This window comes from Pseudophryne corroboree, chromosome 1, assembly GCF_028390025.1.
Source record: "Pseudophryne corroboree isolate aPseCor3 chromosome 1, aPseCor3.hap2, whole genome shotgun sequence".
In the NCBI taxonomy this organism is placed as follows: Eukaryota; Metazoa; Chordata; class Amphibia; order Anura; family Myobatrachidae; genus Pseudophryne; species Pseudophryne corroboree.
The window spans coordinates 765,059,451-765,076,796 of record NC_086444.1 but is presented as its reverse complement, the minus strand read 5'-3'; the positions used below and the strand labels follow the sequence as shown (position 1 = coordinate 765,076,796).

Genomic DNA, 17,346 nt, shown 5'->3' with positions numbered 1-17,346 from the left:
TTTCTTGTTCTACGCTGCAAAACAGTTTTAGCTGGAGGGTGGTCCGAGGCTTGGCAATAAAGCCGGGAGGAGCAGACCTGATCATGTGTGCCCTGTGCATCAGTGACGTGCAGTGAGGTCATAGGCTGGGGAGGCACTGATTGATATGTATATCAATCAATGCAATACCCATCCCAGCAGTCCCCCTCTCTCACCTGCGTGTCCAGGACAGTGTAGGCGCTGCTGCTGACTGGCTCCACCACTGCTCACCACCGGGACCCGCTCCACCGCTGCTCACTGCCGGGACCCACTCCACCGCTGCTCACCAGCCGGACCCGCTCCACCGCTGCTCACCGCCGGGACCCGCTCCACCACCAGGACCTGCTCCACCGCTGCTCACCGCTGGGGCCATCTCCACCGCTGCTCACCACCAGGACCTGCCGCCACTTCCGCCCGTCGCACAGTGTATGGGTCATTGGACAGCGGATCCAGCACTGGATCCGCTGTCCAATAACAGCTGCCTTGTTGACATGGGGGTGGTGTCCCTGTCAGCGAGGCACTTGTAGATGTGCTTTTACAGCCCAGTGCTTGGCCCCTCCCCCTGCTCTATCCCTCGTTCCCATTGTCTACCGGAGGCACTGCTATCTGTGCCTCCCAAACTAATTTAAGGAGTTAAAATTATTTTAATAAAATAAAGAAGATATTTATGACACAGAATGTGTGTCATAAGTATCTTCTTTGTATTATTTTAATAATTAATCACAGGGGAGGCACTGCCTCCCCTGCCTCCCTTGACTGCACTCCCCTGCTGTGCACTATGCTGACCACACTCGCTACAGTAAACAGAAAGACAAAGTGCCATCAGGAGTCACATATGTAGATATCTACACTAGATGGCCTGTCCTGTGAATGACTGGAGCCTCCGCTCATTCACAGCTTCGAGACTGTTTATATGTTAAGGTTGGTACCTTTGCACCCCCTCCCGACTACTACTTTGGACAGGAATTAGTAGTCATGATAAATTAACTGAACACTCATGTTATTTTATTTTTATCCTGGTAGTTACTTTTGAAAAGAACTGAATGAATTTTGGCTAGTAGTGTAACAAGTAAAAATATATCACCTACTGTTTATATAGTACATTGCTTTTATATACTTATATTACTTAAATATAATATTGATAAATATCTGATTTTTTTCAAATATATATTACTATATTATAATGTGAAAAAAGGCATTTGTTTCCCCCAGCACCCTGAATGATAACCGTAACCAGATATAAATTCCACATAATCATAGAATTATTAGCACCTGAATGATATCACTATGCTAAATGAGCATCTACCAATATATATGTATATTATAATGTGATAACTCTTATTATGACATGACCATAATTTAAGTATTTTAATGAGTATGAATTACAGTTCCAGTTTGCATCCTGAATAATTGAGAATGTCTATTAGTTGGGGTTTAAGTATATTTGGTACATTTTCTTGTCACCCACTTAATTTTAATAGCTGCATCTATGATTCTTTAGATGATGAGTGCTATGAAAGCGTCTGCTGTATACATATGCACACACGCGCGGGGGGGGTCAGTGGCGTAACTAGAAATTTTTCTCCCCAAGCCAAAAAATTCTCTGGGGCCCCCCCATAATTGGCACCAGTAAAGCGATAAATCTGCGCGCACTTGCAAAAGGGGTGTGGCCTTGTTGAAATGGGTGTGGTTTTCCACAGGGAAAAAAATAATCCTTACATTATTTGTCATTTTTCCTCCTCACAGTAATGCCCAGTATACATTATGCCACATACTGCAATGGTCCTTAGACATTATGCCACACACAATAATGCCCATGACACATTATGCCACACACCATAATGCCCCCAACACATTATGCCACACTCCGTAATGCCTGTGACACATTATGATAGGAATCGCAATGCCCGTTATACATTATGCTACACACTGCAATGCCCCTGATACATTATAGCACATACAATGCTTGTGACACATAATAACACACCCCGCAATGTCCGTGATACATTATGCCACACACTGCAATGTCTGTGATACATTATGCCAAACACTGCAATGACCCTGAGACATTATACCACATACCACAATGCCCGTGATATTGTATACCACACACCGTAATGCTGGTGACACATACCGCATTGCCTGTTATACCCTATGCCACACACCGCAATGCCCGTTATAGATTATGCCACACACTGCAATGCCCCTGAGACATTATACCACAATGCCCATGCTATAGTATACCACACACTGTAATGCCTGTGACACATACCGCAATGCCCGTTATACCCTATGCCACACACCGCAATGCCCGTTATACATTATGCCACACACTGCCATGCCCCAAAGACATTATTCTGCATACCACAATGCCCGTGATATAGTATGCCACACACCGTAATGCCTGTGACACATTATGACACACCACAATATCCGTGATACATTATGCCACACACCACAATGCCCGTTACACATTAAGGGGGACATTTACTAAGTAGTGAGTGGAGTGGAGAAGTGAGCCAGTAAAGAAGTGGCCATGGCAACCAATCAGCACTGAAGTAACATCTATAATTTGCATACTATAAAATTATACAGAGCTGCTGATTGGTTGATGGGGAAATTTCTCCACTGGCTCACTTCTCCGCTTTTATCACTGCTTAGTAAATGTCCCCCTAAGTCCTACAGCAAAGCTTCTAATTACTTTTAAATTACCTGCTCGTTGCCAGGGGTTTCATGCTCTTGGTTCCATGCACGGTGCCAGGGGTTTTCATGCTCAGGGTGTCATGCTCGTTGCCAGGGGTTTCATGCGGTAGGTGTTATGCTTGATGCCAGAGGTATCATGTGCTGGGTTTCAAGCTTGTTGCCAGGGGGTAATATTGGTTGCCAGGGGATTCATGCACTTGGTGTCATGCTCGTTGCTAGGGGGTAATGTTTGTTGCCAGGGATTTCATGTGCTGGGTGTTGTGCTTGTATCCATGGGGTAATGCTTGTTGCTAGGGCTGTGCTTCCAGTGCCACATATGCCCCCAGTGCCAGATATTCCCCCACAGTGACAGGTATACATATACCCCCCAGTGCCAAATATGCTCCCCCAGTACCAAACATGCCCCCTCAGTGCCAGATATGCCCCCTCAGTGCCAGATATGCCCCCTCAGTGCCAGATATGCCCCCCAGTACCAAATATGCCCTCCCCAAGTGCCAAATATGCTCATCCCCAGTGCCAAATATGCCCATCCCCAGTGCCAAATATGTCCATCCCCAGTGCCAAATATGCCCCCCCAGTGCTAAATATGCTCCCCCAGTGCCAGGTACACACACAATCCCCCTTCCCCTCCCCCCTGGGCTGCCCAGCTGCTGTGTGATTCGAGAAGGAGGGACACGGAGGGCACAGTACGCGCCTCTCCTGTGTGTCCCTCCTGCGTCTCCGGCGGCAGCGGCGTGTCTGCCGGGCACTTCATTTAACAGACACGCCGCTGCCGCCGGAGACCCAGGAAGGACACACAGGAGAGGCGCTCGCTGTGCCCTCCGTGTCCCTCCTTCCCAGCAAAAATCAGTGGCGGCGGCTAGGGTGCCCCGAAGCCCTGCGCGCCTCCAAGTGATCGCAGGGGCTGTGGGCCCCTAGTTAAGCCACTGGGGAGGGGGGGGTTTACGAGTACCTAGAACCCCACCCCCGGCCGTCAATCCATCTGCGCTGTTAACTGATGTTTTGTGTGTGTGTGTATACTATGCAGTAAGGAGGAGCACAGGCAGACTGCACCCACACGGCTGCAGCAATAGCTCCCTCCTTACACTACCAGTGAGAGAAGTTTGCTGCTGGGTGGCTTTAGTGGGAGCTGCAGCGATAGCGCGCAGCTCCTCTCAGGCAGTATATGGGGGTATTGAGAGAGACAGAGCCCGGTGAGGGCACTGGACAGGCTGGGCAGTAGCTGTATGATGCTATCACTGACTCCAGGTGCGTGTCAAATATCTCGGGGGTGAAGGAGATGCCGGTGGTCTGTAATAAAATATGCTGGTTGGGAGAGCTACATGCTGTTACCGTAACTGCAGCAGTGTGAGTAGCATGTGTGTGTGTGTGTGTGTGTGTGTGTGTGGTATGTATGCATGTATACTGTTTGTGCATGTATGCAGTTTGATGCATACTATGTATGTATGTATGCATGCTGTATGCATGTATACTGTGTATATGTATGTATGTATGTATTGTTTTGTTCATATGTTTGTAAATCCAGTCATAAGGATACAGAGACATGTGAGTTCACTGCTGTGCTGTTTATTCCATCACCAACTCCAGACACACTGCACACTGGACCACCCACTTCCCAGCGTCTCTCTGGTCCTAGGGACCATCACTGAAGATTCAGGCTTATACATATTAGTAAGGGAGTGTCTACAAATATTAAGCATTCTAATGCACTAACATAACATCATCTTATCTTTAAAGATAAACCCTGTATGCATCAATGCAACAATTAACAATGTTTCAATGAGTCTCTCAGGTCTGCATATTTCCCTTTTGGGTCTTTCATACACAGTCTGTGTTTCATCGACCATGTTGGACCTTTCTAGAATTGTGGTTTGTTCACCATTATCAGGATCATCATACATGTCAGATGAAGGGTATTCTTCAGTCATGTTGTCTTCATTATGGTTAGGTTGAGATCTTAAATCTACCCGATTTCTTCTTACTTCCGTTCCACGCTCTGTACGTATAGTATAAGATCTTGGTGCTACTTAATACACAATGCCTTTCTGCACCCAAATACCTTTCTCGTGATCTCTGAGACGGACTTGGTCACCCGATTTTAGATCAGATAAGCTTTTTGCTTGCCTGTCATGGAACAGTTTCTGTTTCGCCTGTTGACGTTCCTTACTCAGTCTGACCAACGCTGAGTTATGTGTATTAAGCAGTTCATCATGTATCGGGAGATTTGCTCTAATCCTCCTTCCCATCAGCATTTGTGCAGGAGAAAGTCCATTCTGTAAAGGTGTACTGTGGTAGATTAAAAAACTTTTGTAGAAATCTTCTTTACCTTCTTGAGCTTTTTACTGAACTTTCCACCAACCCATTTGAGCGTGGATAGTGGGGACTTGACATAGTATGGACAAATTCCCACTCATCAGCAAATTGTCTAAATTCAGCACTGGAAAACTGAGGACCATAGTCAGTGAATACTTCCATAGGAACACCATGCCTTGCAAAGATTGACTTCATGCAATTGATTACAGCTTTACTAGTAGTTGTATGTAGTGTCTCACCTCAGGGTAGTTAAAGTAATAATCAGTCACGACAATGTACGTTTTCCCATTACAATCAAACAAATCTGCGCCAACTTTCTGGTACGGTCTCTCTGGCACTGCATGAGGACTCAGTGGCTTGACTAGTTGTTTCGGTCTATATGTAAGACATAATTCACATGTAGCTGTAGTCTGTGCTATGTCTTGGTTCATTCTTGGCCAATACATAACTTCACATGCCTCCGCTTACATTTTTCTTCTCCTAAGTGGCCTTCATGTATCTTGCACAGCATAGTTTTTCTTAGTCATGCAGGTATGGCAAACCTATTGCCTTTGTAAATAATACCATCGACAACTGTAAGGTCACTGCGGTACATCCAATAATCATGAATAAACAGTGGGCACCCATTTTTTTCTGCAGGCCAACCTTTCAGAATGATATCTTTCACACTGTCATCTGTCTCAGTTTCTTTCCTAATCTGTTCTTGTCTTGCAAGAGACACTGGTAAAGAAGCTATGATCAAATTAACATAGGCTTCTATCTCTTCATCCATCAGACTTTTGGAACCTTCACTTTTGTCCACAGCACGAGAAAGTGTATCAGCAATGTACATGTATTTACTGGGACAGTACAGCAAGTGCACATCATATTTCTGTAGTCTGATAAGCATTCGTTGAATTCTCATGGGACAGTCATGTAATGATTTAGTCATGATAGCTACCAATGGCTTGTGGTCAGTTTCCACTGTAAATGTTTGACCATACACAAACTGATGAAATCGCTCACATGCATATGTGATCGCTAGAAGTTCTTTTTCTATCTGAGCATACCTTGTTTCAGCACTTGTCAGTGCTCTTGATGCATAGATTACTGGTTGCCATGTATCCTCATGCTCTTGTAACAACACTGAGCCTAAGCCAAATTGCGAAGCATCTGCTGAAATTCTTATTCTTTTCGCAGGATCAAAGAATTTTAGCACTGGTTGCTCTGTAATGATCTGTTTCAAGTTGTGCCAACTTTCTTGTTCATGTGACCGCATCCACTCGTTATCTTTGTCCAACAACCATCTAAGAGAGGCTGTTCGTTCAGAGAGTTGCGAAATAAACTTTCCTAAGTAAGTAATCATTCCTAGGAATCTTCTGATGTCGTCTTTATTGTTAGGACGTTCCATGTTCACTATGGCTGATATTTTCCTTGGGTCTGGTTTTACACCTTGATCCGAGACCACGTCACCCATAAAGGTAAGTGTATTCATGCCAAATTCACATTTGTCCTTGTTTAGCTTTAGATTCACTTTCTTGACAAGTTCCATTACTTGTCTCAATCTAGAATCATGTTCTTCCTTTGTCGATCCCCAGACAATAATGTCATCCATCATTGTTTCAACGCCTGGAATATGTTCAAAAATCATGTGTATCTTTTTGTGATATACTTCTGGAGCAGACAATATTCCATATGGTAGTCGAAGAAATCTGTATCGACCTTCTGGTGTATTAAATGTACAAAGCTTTGAGCTGGCCTCATCTAGCTTCATTTGCCAGAATCCTGAAGATGCGTCCAATTTACTGAACCATTTTGCTCCCACAAATTGCGACATGATTTCATCTCTGGTTGGTAGTTTGAAATGTTCTCGTTTAATAGCTTTGTTTAAATCTATGGGGTCTAGACATATTCTGAGTTGTCCATTTTTCTTTTCAACAATTACTAAGGAGCTTACCCATTCAGTAGGCTCATCAACTTTCTGTATCACACCCAAGGCTTCCATGCAATTTAACTCTTGTTTCAGTTTTTCTCTCAGCGCAAACTGCACTTTTCTACAGGGGTGTATCACTGAAGAAACTTGCGTGTCTATATTTATTTTATGCTCTCCAGGCAAACAACCTAGACCTTCAAACAAGTCTCTGTATTCTGTAAACATCGATTTGCAGTCATCTTCTACTTGTGATGTCACCATAAAAACTTTCTTTAGCAAGCTTAGTTTCTCACAGGAACATAATCCTAGAATCGGTTGCACATTTTTATCCACAATCAGTAGAGATGTTTTAAACTGTTGTCCCTTATATTTCAGTGTCACTAAGCATGTACCTTTCACAGGAATTTCCTCCCCAGTTTACTCTGTAACTTTCACTTTGGCTGGATGAATTTTAGGTTTTACTCTAAAAGTCTTATAGTCTTGAAATGATATTAAATTCACCTGCGCGCCAGTATCAAGCTTAAAGGGAATGACAATCTCATTCACAGTTAAAGGGACAATCCATTCTTTCTTATCTGCACTGCAAAGTTCAATGCAATCCACAAAGAATTCCTCTGTTTAACAGCATGCACTTTGGTTTTTTCACTTTTCATTTTACAGCATTTGGCAAAGTGATTTAGTCTACCACATTTCATGCAGGTTTTACCATAAGCAGGGCACATTTTAGGATTGTGAGCATTTCCATATCTACTACAAATTTCCTTATTAGACTGTGGCTTAGAAAGCATCATTCTTGAGAATGTAGGTTTGCTTGGCTCTGTTTTCTGCACTACATGTACAGCACCATCAACTTCCTTGTGTAATGTTTTGGCTTGAAATCTAGTTATTTCTGCAGACCTGCACATAGTCACTGCCTTATCTAGTGGTAGGTCTTGCTCTCTCAGCAGTCTCTCTCTGAGTCCATTATCAGGTATTCCACAGACAATACGATCTCTAATCAGTGAATCCTTTAAATCATCTAACTCGCAGGTTTTACTGAGTGATTGCAGCTCTGTAACATACTGATCAAATCTATCTCCAGACTTCTGATCACATGTGAAAAACATATCTTTCATATGTCACATTTTTCCTTGGCACAAAGTAATCTTCAAACTTTTGCATTATAAAAGATAGCACCATATTCTGCCCCTCATCAAACTGTAAACTATTATAAATGTCCAGCACATCCTCTCCTATCACATGGAGGAAAATGGATGCCTTAGTTTTGTCAGCCTCTGTATCAGCTCCACATGCAGCAAGATATATATTAAACCTTTGCTAAAATCTTTTCCAGTTTTCAGACAAGTTACCAGACATCAGCATGCCGGTTGGAGGAGCCAGTTTATCCATGGTTACTCACTGTTTGAAGAGAGGAGCACATGGCAGGCTTTGCAGACACTGAGTGTCACAGCCTTACAGACTGCTGCAGGATTCTTTCACACTCTGAGAGCACTAGCAGTCCAAGTTAAACTTCTTCTGACACCATGTTTTGTTCATATGTTTGTAAATCCAGTCATAAGGATACAGAGACATGTGAGTTCACTTCTGTGCTGTTTTATTCCATCACCAACTCCAGACACACTGCACACTGGACCACCCACTTCCCAGCATCCCTCTGGTCCTAGGGGCCATCACTGAAGATTCAGGCTTATACATAATAGTAAGGGAGTGTCTACAAATATTAAGCATTCTAATGCACTAACATAACATGTATGTATGCAGTGTGCATGTATACTGTGTGTGTGTGTGTGTGTATGTGTGCTATGCGCATGTATATTGTGTGTGTGTATGTGTGCTGTGTCCATGTGTACTGTGTGTGTATGTTTGTGGTATGTATGCAGTGTGCATGTATACTATGTATGTATGTATGTATGTGTGTATGTATGTATGTATGTATGTATGCATGCATGCTGTGTGTATGTATACTGTGTGTATGTATGTATGCTATGCGTATGTATGTATGTATGTATGTATGCTGTGTGCATGTATACTGTGTGCATATGTATGTATGTATGTATGTATGTATGCAGGCTGTTTGCATGTATACTGTGTATGTATGTGTGTATGTATGCTGTGTGCATGTATACTGTGTGTATCAGGGACATGCAGCAGGGGAGGCAGTGCCTCCAATGTGATTAATTATTTAATAATACAAAGATGATACTTATGACACATATTCTGTGGGTCCCGGCGGTGGAGCGGGTCCCGGCGGTGAGTATCGGTGGAGCGGGTTCCGGCGGTGAGCAGTGGTCTAGCGGGTCCCGACAGTGAGCAGCGGTGGAGCCAGTCAGCAGCAGCGCCTACACTGTCCCGGACATGCAGATGAGAGAGGGGGACCGCTGGGATGGGTATTGCATTGATTGATTGAGATATATATATCAATCAGTGCCTTCCCAGCCTATGACCCACTGCACGTCACTGGTGTGTATGTATGTATGTATGCTGTGTGTATGTATGTATGTATGTATGTATGTATGTATGTATGCATGCTGTGTGTATGTATACCGTGTGTGCGTATGTGTGCTGTGTGTCTGTATACTGTGTGTATGTATGCTGTGTGCAGGTATACTGTGTGTGTGTGTGTGTGTGTGTGTGTGTGTGTGTGTGTGTGTGTATGCATCTATGCTGTCTGCATGTATACTTTGTGTGTATTTATGTATGTATGCTGTGTTCGTAAGTATGCTGTATGTGTGTATACGGCGTTTGGCACTCCTCTGACATTCAAAATGATACTCAGGTGCCCTCTGTAATTAATTGCCCTGACACATTAGTATGCTGTAACTTTGCATCATTATAGCTTTTTTTTATAAAATCTGAGTGCCTCTGACTTTTTTACTGTATATATATATATATATATATATATATATACAAACAAATATAAAACCACAGCACTCGCCACCCCAGAAGCGGGGTGCAATGTCTGCACTCACCACTCATAGGGTGAGCTTGCTATGGTGAGTGCTGAATTTTCTGTTTGTATGTGTGTGTATATATATATATATATATATATATATATATATTTATATATAGCAACAACTTCCAATCAGCGGCACTCAGAGACTGGAGAGGCGTGGAAACTTTAAGCCATCAAGTGTTTTAATGTGTCTCAAAAAGGAATGCAGGTTTTTGAGACACATTAAAACACTTGATGGTTTAAAGTTTCCACACCTCTCCAGTCTCTGAGTGCCGCTGATTGGAAGTTGTTGCTATATGGATTATCATTTTCCAGAAGGCACCAGAGCACTCCACCTGGGGTAAGGCGAGTGCCGATCCATTTGCAAGATTCATATATATATATATCTGGTAAAAAAGGCAGGGGTACTCAACTTTTATAAAAAAATATATAATATAATATACATACACACACACACACACACACACACAGACACATATGCAGTATATACACACACACACGCATACATACATGTTTGGAAATCCCCCATGGAAATCCTGCGTTTGCCTCTGGTATATGTGATGAAAAGTAACAGTGTGCTGTTTGAGACTGTACTCTTTCCAATGGCCAATGCTGAACCAGAAGCTGCTGCAACACTGGCAGATGTGGCTGCTCCCAAAGTACAGAGTGAGTTAAAAAAAAAAAAAACCTGCCAGATTTTGAAGGTTAACAAAAAAGGCATGGTAAATGCTATTCAAAATTGTAGTACAAAATCTAAACTTGAACAAGATACAGTTTATTTTCAATTGGTTTTGAATATCATATTGCTATTTCTTGGCGTATAGCAGCCTTCAGTTCATTAATGGTTCTTGGTCAATGGAGGTCATTCGGAGTTGATCGCTCGCTAGCAGTTTTTAGCAGCCGTTCAAACGCTATGCCGCCACCCACTGGGAGTGTATTTTAGCTTTGCAGAAGTGCGAACGGTTGTATCGCAGAGCGCCTGCAAATTTTTTTTGTGTAGTTTCAGAGTAGCTCAAAACCTACTCAGCGCTTGCGATTACTTCAGACTATTCAGTTCCGGATTTGACGTCACACACCCGCCCACCATTCGCCCAGCCACGCCTGCGTTTTTCCGAACACTCCCTGAAAACGGTCAGTTGCCACCCAGAAACGCCCACTTCATGTCAATCACTCTGCGGCAACCAGTGCAACTGAAATGCATCGCTAGACCCTGTGCAAAACTGCATCGTTCGTTGTGCCCATAAGTCGCACGTGTGCATTGCGCCGCATACGCTTGCGCAGAACTGCCGTTTTTTAGCCTGATCACTGTGCTGCGAACAAATGCAGCTAGCGATCAACTCGGAATGACCACCAATGTTTGTAGACCCCAGCTTTCAGATGGGCTGTTTTCTGTGTTTATGCCTCTCATGAAGCTGATGAGGATTGTTTTCTGCCCAGTAACGCAAATTCTGCTAACGTAGCCTGACAAATGAAAGTGAGCTTCATCAAGAAATTGCAGCGATAATGACAGAACTGACCCACCGAATGATGCGAAACTTTGGAAATCTGCTATAAAAGTCCACTGTCTGGATGATATCATATTCAAAACCAATTGAAAATAAACTCTATTCCATGCACTTTTAGATTATGTACTAACATTTTGAATAGCATTTACCATGCCTTTAAAATCTAGGAGGTTTTTTGCCTCACCCTGTATTTGCAATACAGTGAAAAGTATTTGGGACTCAATTACTAATGTAAAAATGGACTACCTTTTCAGCAACAATAATTCCAAAAGTAAAACAAATAAGTATGTATCCATAAAACAGATAACTACAGTATAACTTAAAAAAGGAAAAATAGATATACACAGTTTAGCATTTCTGTATGTTTTGTTAAATTACTGTATTATAATATATATTAGTCTTATCAGTGAAATAAGAAAACTATTACATTTTGAGTAGAAGTATAAAACGTCTACATATTTCAGAATATCAGAATATCAGTTTTATATTTTTTTCATTTATTCAAGCTGATGATGTATCCAGATTTATTGTATATTAGCATATGATATATATGCAATACTGAGCCTAGAATCTATCAAGTACAAATAGACACTGCAATCAAATGTATATATTCTATTGCACAAAGAGATAGAGATAAAGGATTGCTTAATATAACAAATGGTTCATCTACTAAAAGTCACTCACATTAGACTGCCACTAGTTAAACAGAAACTGGCTAAAAAACAATATTATACATAAAAGACTATTATTTAACAGTATAAAAAATGGAAATATATTTTTACAGAACGAATAAGAATATAATTTACTTGTTTTTGGTATTTATTATTTCCCTACTGGTAAAGGGGGGTACACACGGAGAGATACGTGTTTAAAATCTAAGCAATCTGACTAGATTGCTTAGATTTTAAGCACGATCTGCTGTGTGTATGCCCCCCAGCGATAGTGATGCGTGGCTCCGCGCATCACTATTGCCGGTGCTAGATTGAGCCTGCATGCAGGCTCAATCTAGCGGGTCGCTCACTTCAGCGCTGTGTGAAGTGAGCGCCCCCCCCCCCCGTCATACCCCCCTCTCTTAGCACTTCACGCTGTGCTGAGCGGGGGTAGAGATGTGTGCTGAGCGATCTGAGTTAAGATCGCTCAGCACACATCTCTCCCGTCAGTACCCCCCTTAAAAGTTATTGCCAGGGATACATGTTCAATCTAAACAGTGTAATGCAATAATATTGAAAAGAAGTTTCTCTGAATGTGTAAGTACTCAGTTAATCATAAAAGCATGTTTAATGTTTAACAGATAACAAACATGATCTTCTACAATCAATCACACGTGATTAAAACTAAAGGTCCATACACATTAGACGATGTCGCTCTGTGAGCGACGTAGTCTAATGTTTCCCCTCCCGGGCCAGCCGGTCGGCGGCCGACTGTACACACTGAGCGATATGACCGCTCATATTGCTCAGTGACGTCACGCCTCCGCTAGCCCTGCATGCTGGTCGTGGATGACAATCCAGATCCTGCATGCATGCACTGGCGACAGCGACGATCGTTGCCGACCCCCAGGGCCATGCATCGGTCGTTGCTGGCGGCATACACACTTGCTGATAAAATGAGTGACGTCGCTCAGGGAGGGGGAAAATGAGCGACGTCGCTCATTTTATTGGCAAGTGTATATGGGCCTTAAGGCTGGGTATGGATGGATCTGCCAGCCACCAGATAGGCAGACCAATATAACAATTTGGTAAGTGTTCTACACAAATTAATTGCACATACACACAAAATTAACCACCCGACATGCCTTGCCACAGCAACAGGTGGTGGCGTGATTGTTGGTGGTTCCTGCAAAGGCTTACCATACACATAAACACGAGAGGACTATTGGGACTGGACTCCTGGCCTAGACCAAAAGGAGCCATACAGGCAGTTTGGTGGCCACCCCTGTCCTCTCCTCTGGTCCTCTCTTGCACTTGGGTCATCCAGAGCCTTTCAGTCACTAGCTCTGCCCCCCTCCATCCACCCCCCCCCCCCCCCACACCAGAATTGCATGAGGAGCTGCTGCTGCAAGAAGCCTGGTAAATTAGTACTGATTGATGTGTGTTTATGTATATGTGTAGTGTGTGTATATCTATATGTGTGTGTGGTATGTATGTGTGTGTGTGTGTGTGTGTGTGTGTGTGTGTGTGTGTGTGTGTGTGTGTGTGTGTGTGTGGTGGAGGGGGGGATTAATAAATGTGCTGATAGGGTAAGTGGGTATGTATGAATATATTAATGGGTGCTGTTTGAAGTGAGCTTTGAGGGAGCTGAGGGAGCTGAAAGGGCTGAAGAATGTTCAAATGGGTTGATAATGAATTGGGATAATATGCTCGGGTGGTGATTGATTAATGGGTTCTTGGACAGGAATAGGTTAGCGGATATTGTGTGGGAAGATTGGTAACCCTACACAGGTGCTGTAGCTGGCTGACTTCGAGTATGCATGTCACCTTTTAATCAGTCACTGAACCTGTGTAATTCATGAGTGTCCAAGTTTAAAGGGATGGTATGGCAGTGTTAAGTTTGTTGACAATAATTTTTACTAAACGTATTTGTTGACTACGGTTTTTTTCAGGACTAAAATTAGACTAAAATTAGATACACTGACTAAATATTAACTAAAAGCAAAAAAAAAAGGACTAAGACTAAAACTAAATGATAAATATTTGTCAAAATAAACACTGGAAATTGGGTGAATATGTTGTAAATATTTGCAGAAAAAAATATGACTTGCTGTGAAGGAAATATGATTGTGGTTTGAACTTGTTTGTCTAACAAACTTAAGACATTCATTTGTCTATATTATATGAGAGCACTACGGTAAGTCAGACTCAGCATGTCACACATTCTCAACCTACTGAGCCTAGATTACTAAACACATAGTTAAAGGTATGCAAACTTCTCAAGGAAATTTTAGAGAAATGTTCTTTGGCAAAATCCATTACAGTACCATTCAACTGTTTGCAAAAGTTATAACTAAAACATTGACCAAAATAAGACTAAAATGAAAACCGAGATCCACTGACTAAGGGGGTAATTCAAAGTTGATCGCAGCAGCAAATTTGTTAGCAGTTGGGCAAAACTATGGGGTTAATTTCGAGTTGATTATACGCTAGCTGTTTTTAGCAGCCATGCAAACGCATTGTCGCCGCCCACGGGAGAGTGTATTTTTGCTTTGCAAGTGTGCGAACGCATGTGCAGCCGAGCGGTACAAAAATATTTACTCAGCCCTTGCGATCGCTTCAGTATTTTTGGTGCTGCAATTGACGTCACACACCCGCCCTCCAAACACCCGGACACGCCTGCGTTTTCCCTACCACTCCCAGAAAATGGTCAGTTGACACCCATAAATGCCCTCTTTCTGTCAATCTTCTTGTGATCGGCTGTGCGTATGGATTCTTCGTTAAATCCATAGCTCAGCAACGATCCGCATTGTACCCGTACGACGTGCGTGCGCATTGTGGTGCATATGCATGCGCCGTAGAGACCTGATCGCAGTGCATCGAAAATCGTCAGCGTGCGATCAACTCGGAATGACCCCCCATGTGCACTGCAGGTGTGGCAGATATAACGGCCCTTATTCCGAGTTGTTCGCTCGCAAGGCGATTTTAGCAGTATTGCACACGCTAAGCCGCCGCCTACTGGGAGTGAATCTTAGCTTCTTAAAATTGCGAACGAAAGATTCGCAATATTGCGATTACACATCTCGTAGCAGTTTCAGAGTAGCTTCAGACTTACTCGGCATCTGCGATCAGTTCAGTGCTTGTCGTTCCTGGTTTGACGTCACAAACACACCCAGCGTTCGCCCAGACACTCCTCCGTTTCTCCAGCCACTCCCGCGTTTTTTCCGGAAACGGTAGCGTTTTTTCCCACACGCCCATAAAACGGCCTGTTTCCGCCCAGTAACACCCATTTCCTGTCAATCACACTACGATCGCCTGAGCGAAGAAAAAGCCGTGAGTAAAAATCCAAACTTCATAGCAAATTTACTTGGCGCAGTCGCAGTGCGGACATTGCGCATGCGCACTAAGCGGAAAAACGCTGCGATGCGAAGAAATTTTCCGAGCGAACGACTCGGAATGACCTCCAACATTTGCAGAGAGAGTTAGATTTGGGTGGGTTTTTTTGTTTTCGTGCAGGGTAAATACTGGCTGCTTTATTTTTACACTGCAATTTAGATTTCAGTTTGAACACACCCCACCCAAATCTAACTCTCTCTGCACAAATTATATCTGCACCTTCTGCAGTGCACATGGGGGGTCATTTCGACCTGGTCGCACGCAGGCTATTTTTTGCACTGCTGCGACCAGGTAATCGCTGCCTACAGGGGAGGGGGTTAGAGCTGTGCAGGTGTGTGATTTGCTTTGCAGAGAGCTGCACAAGCAAAATGTTTGTGCAGTCTCTGCACAGCTCAAGACTTACTCACCCACTGCGATGATCCTTCCTGGAGCTGACGTCAGGATCCCTCCCTGCAAACGACAGTCCCAGAAAATGGTGAGTTGACACCCCCGGCCGGCCTCTTCCTGTCAATCTTCTTGCGTTCGCCGCTACGAATGCTTTCTTCTTTCAATCTGTCGCTGCTCGCCAGGCAACGGCACACCTGCGCATTGCGGCCCGCACACATGCGCAGATCAGACCTGATCGCACCGCTGCGAAAAACAGCAGAATGCGATCAGGTCGGAATGACCCCCATGGATTTGCTCAACTGCTAACAAATTTGCTGCTGCGATCAATTCTGAATTAGGCCCCAAATCTTGACTAAAACGAAGCAAAAGAAAAAGACTAAAATGTGACTATAAGCCAACTACAATTCTAAGTAAGTGACTAAGACTAAAACTAAATTGAAAATCCTTGTCAAAATTAACACTAGTATGATAAGCATACTTCTGTGGCTAACATATGGATCAGTCAGCGGGTCACCCATAGACATAGGCAGCTGTACCAATATAGCTGCAAGATATATTGGCATCTGTAGTGCTGCACAGCCGATGTGATATGTCTGTGAACGATATTTCACAATAGTCCAGCTGATATATCCATTCATCAGCAGTACGAACCATATATCGACAAGTTTGAACCCAGCCTACGAAACTGTATTTCAGAGGGGAACAAGTGCTACAGTATTTTCAGTGGTGAAGAATGGCTTTCAAGAGGCTTCAGGGATAAATATAACAATATAAGCATTGGTTGTGACAACAACACATATCTAACTAATAAATTAATAGTGTTCCTAAAAGACATACAATGCACTTTTGGAGATGTATCAAACCTTCTAATGGAGAAGTGGAAGGTAACTATAATTTTCTAGACTGTACCTAATAAATGCTATCTAAAAGCTGATTGGCTGCTAAGGGCAATTTCTCCATTCTTTAGAAGGTTTGCTACATTTCCCTCATTGTTCTTTAGCCTAGTGCTAGACAATGCTTGATAAGCTAACAGAGGTAGTAAACCCTGGGCATAGGTCACATGGGTGAATACCTAGGGTGCTGTTGCACGGTGGCCTGCCCACACGTGGACAGGAGGAGCCACCAGCAGCATGCTCTCTCAGCAGCAGTACTACAGATAGTGTTTTTTTTGCCATTGTGACAAAGGGAAACAAGCATAACATTTGTGATGCTGCTGGTAGAGGTTACATCTACTGGCGGCTCCTCCGTGCAACTTTCCGCCACATTAGTTGGCAGAAGGATGGAGAACTGGCTACATTTTCTTAAAAAAATGCTTTTTTAGGATTTACATTTTTTTTTGTTTGTTTTTTTAACATAGTGCATCAACAGTGATCAGCAGCAAGGCAGGCACAGAGGGGAGGGAACCAGGAAGCTGAGGAACAGTGAGGCCCCTCTGGAGAGCAGCAGCTGCAGGAAGATTCTCTTCCTATAGCCGCACAGTGAGCTTCCTGACAGGTTGCATCAGATGTG

General features: G+C 43.3%; 1 protein-coding gene across 2 annotated transcripts in view; it reads right to left on the bottom strand.

Moving 5' to 3' along the window:
* Window positions 1-17,346, bottom strand: part of GRID2 (glutamate ionotropic receptor delta type subunit 2) — a 1,619,892-nt gene that overhangs the window by 131,790 nt on the left and 1,470,756 nt on the right. The gene's annotated exons all lie outside the window — the stretch shown is intronic.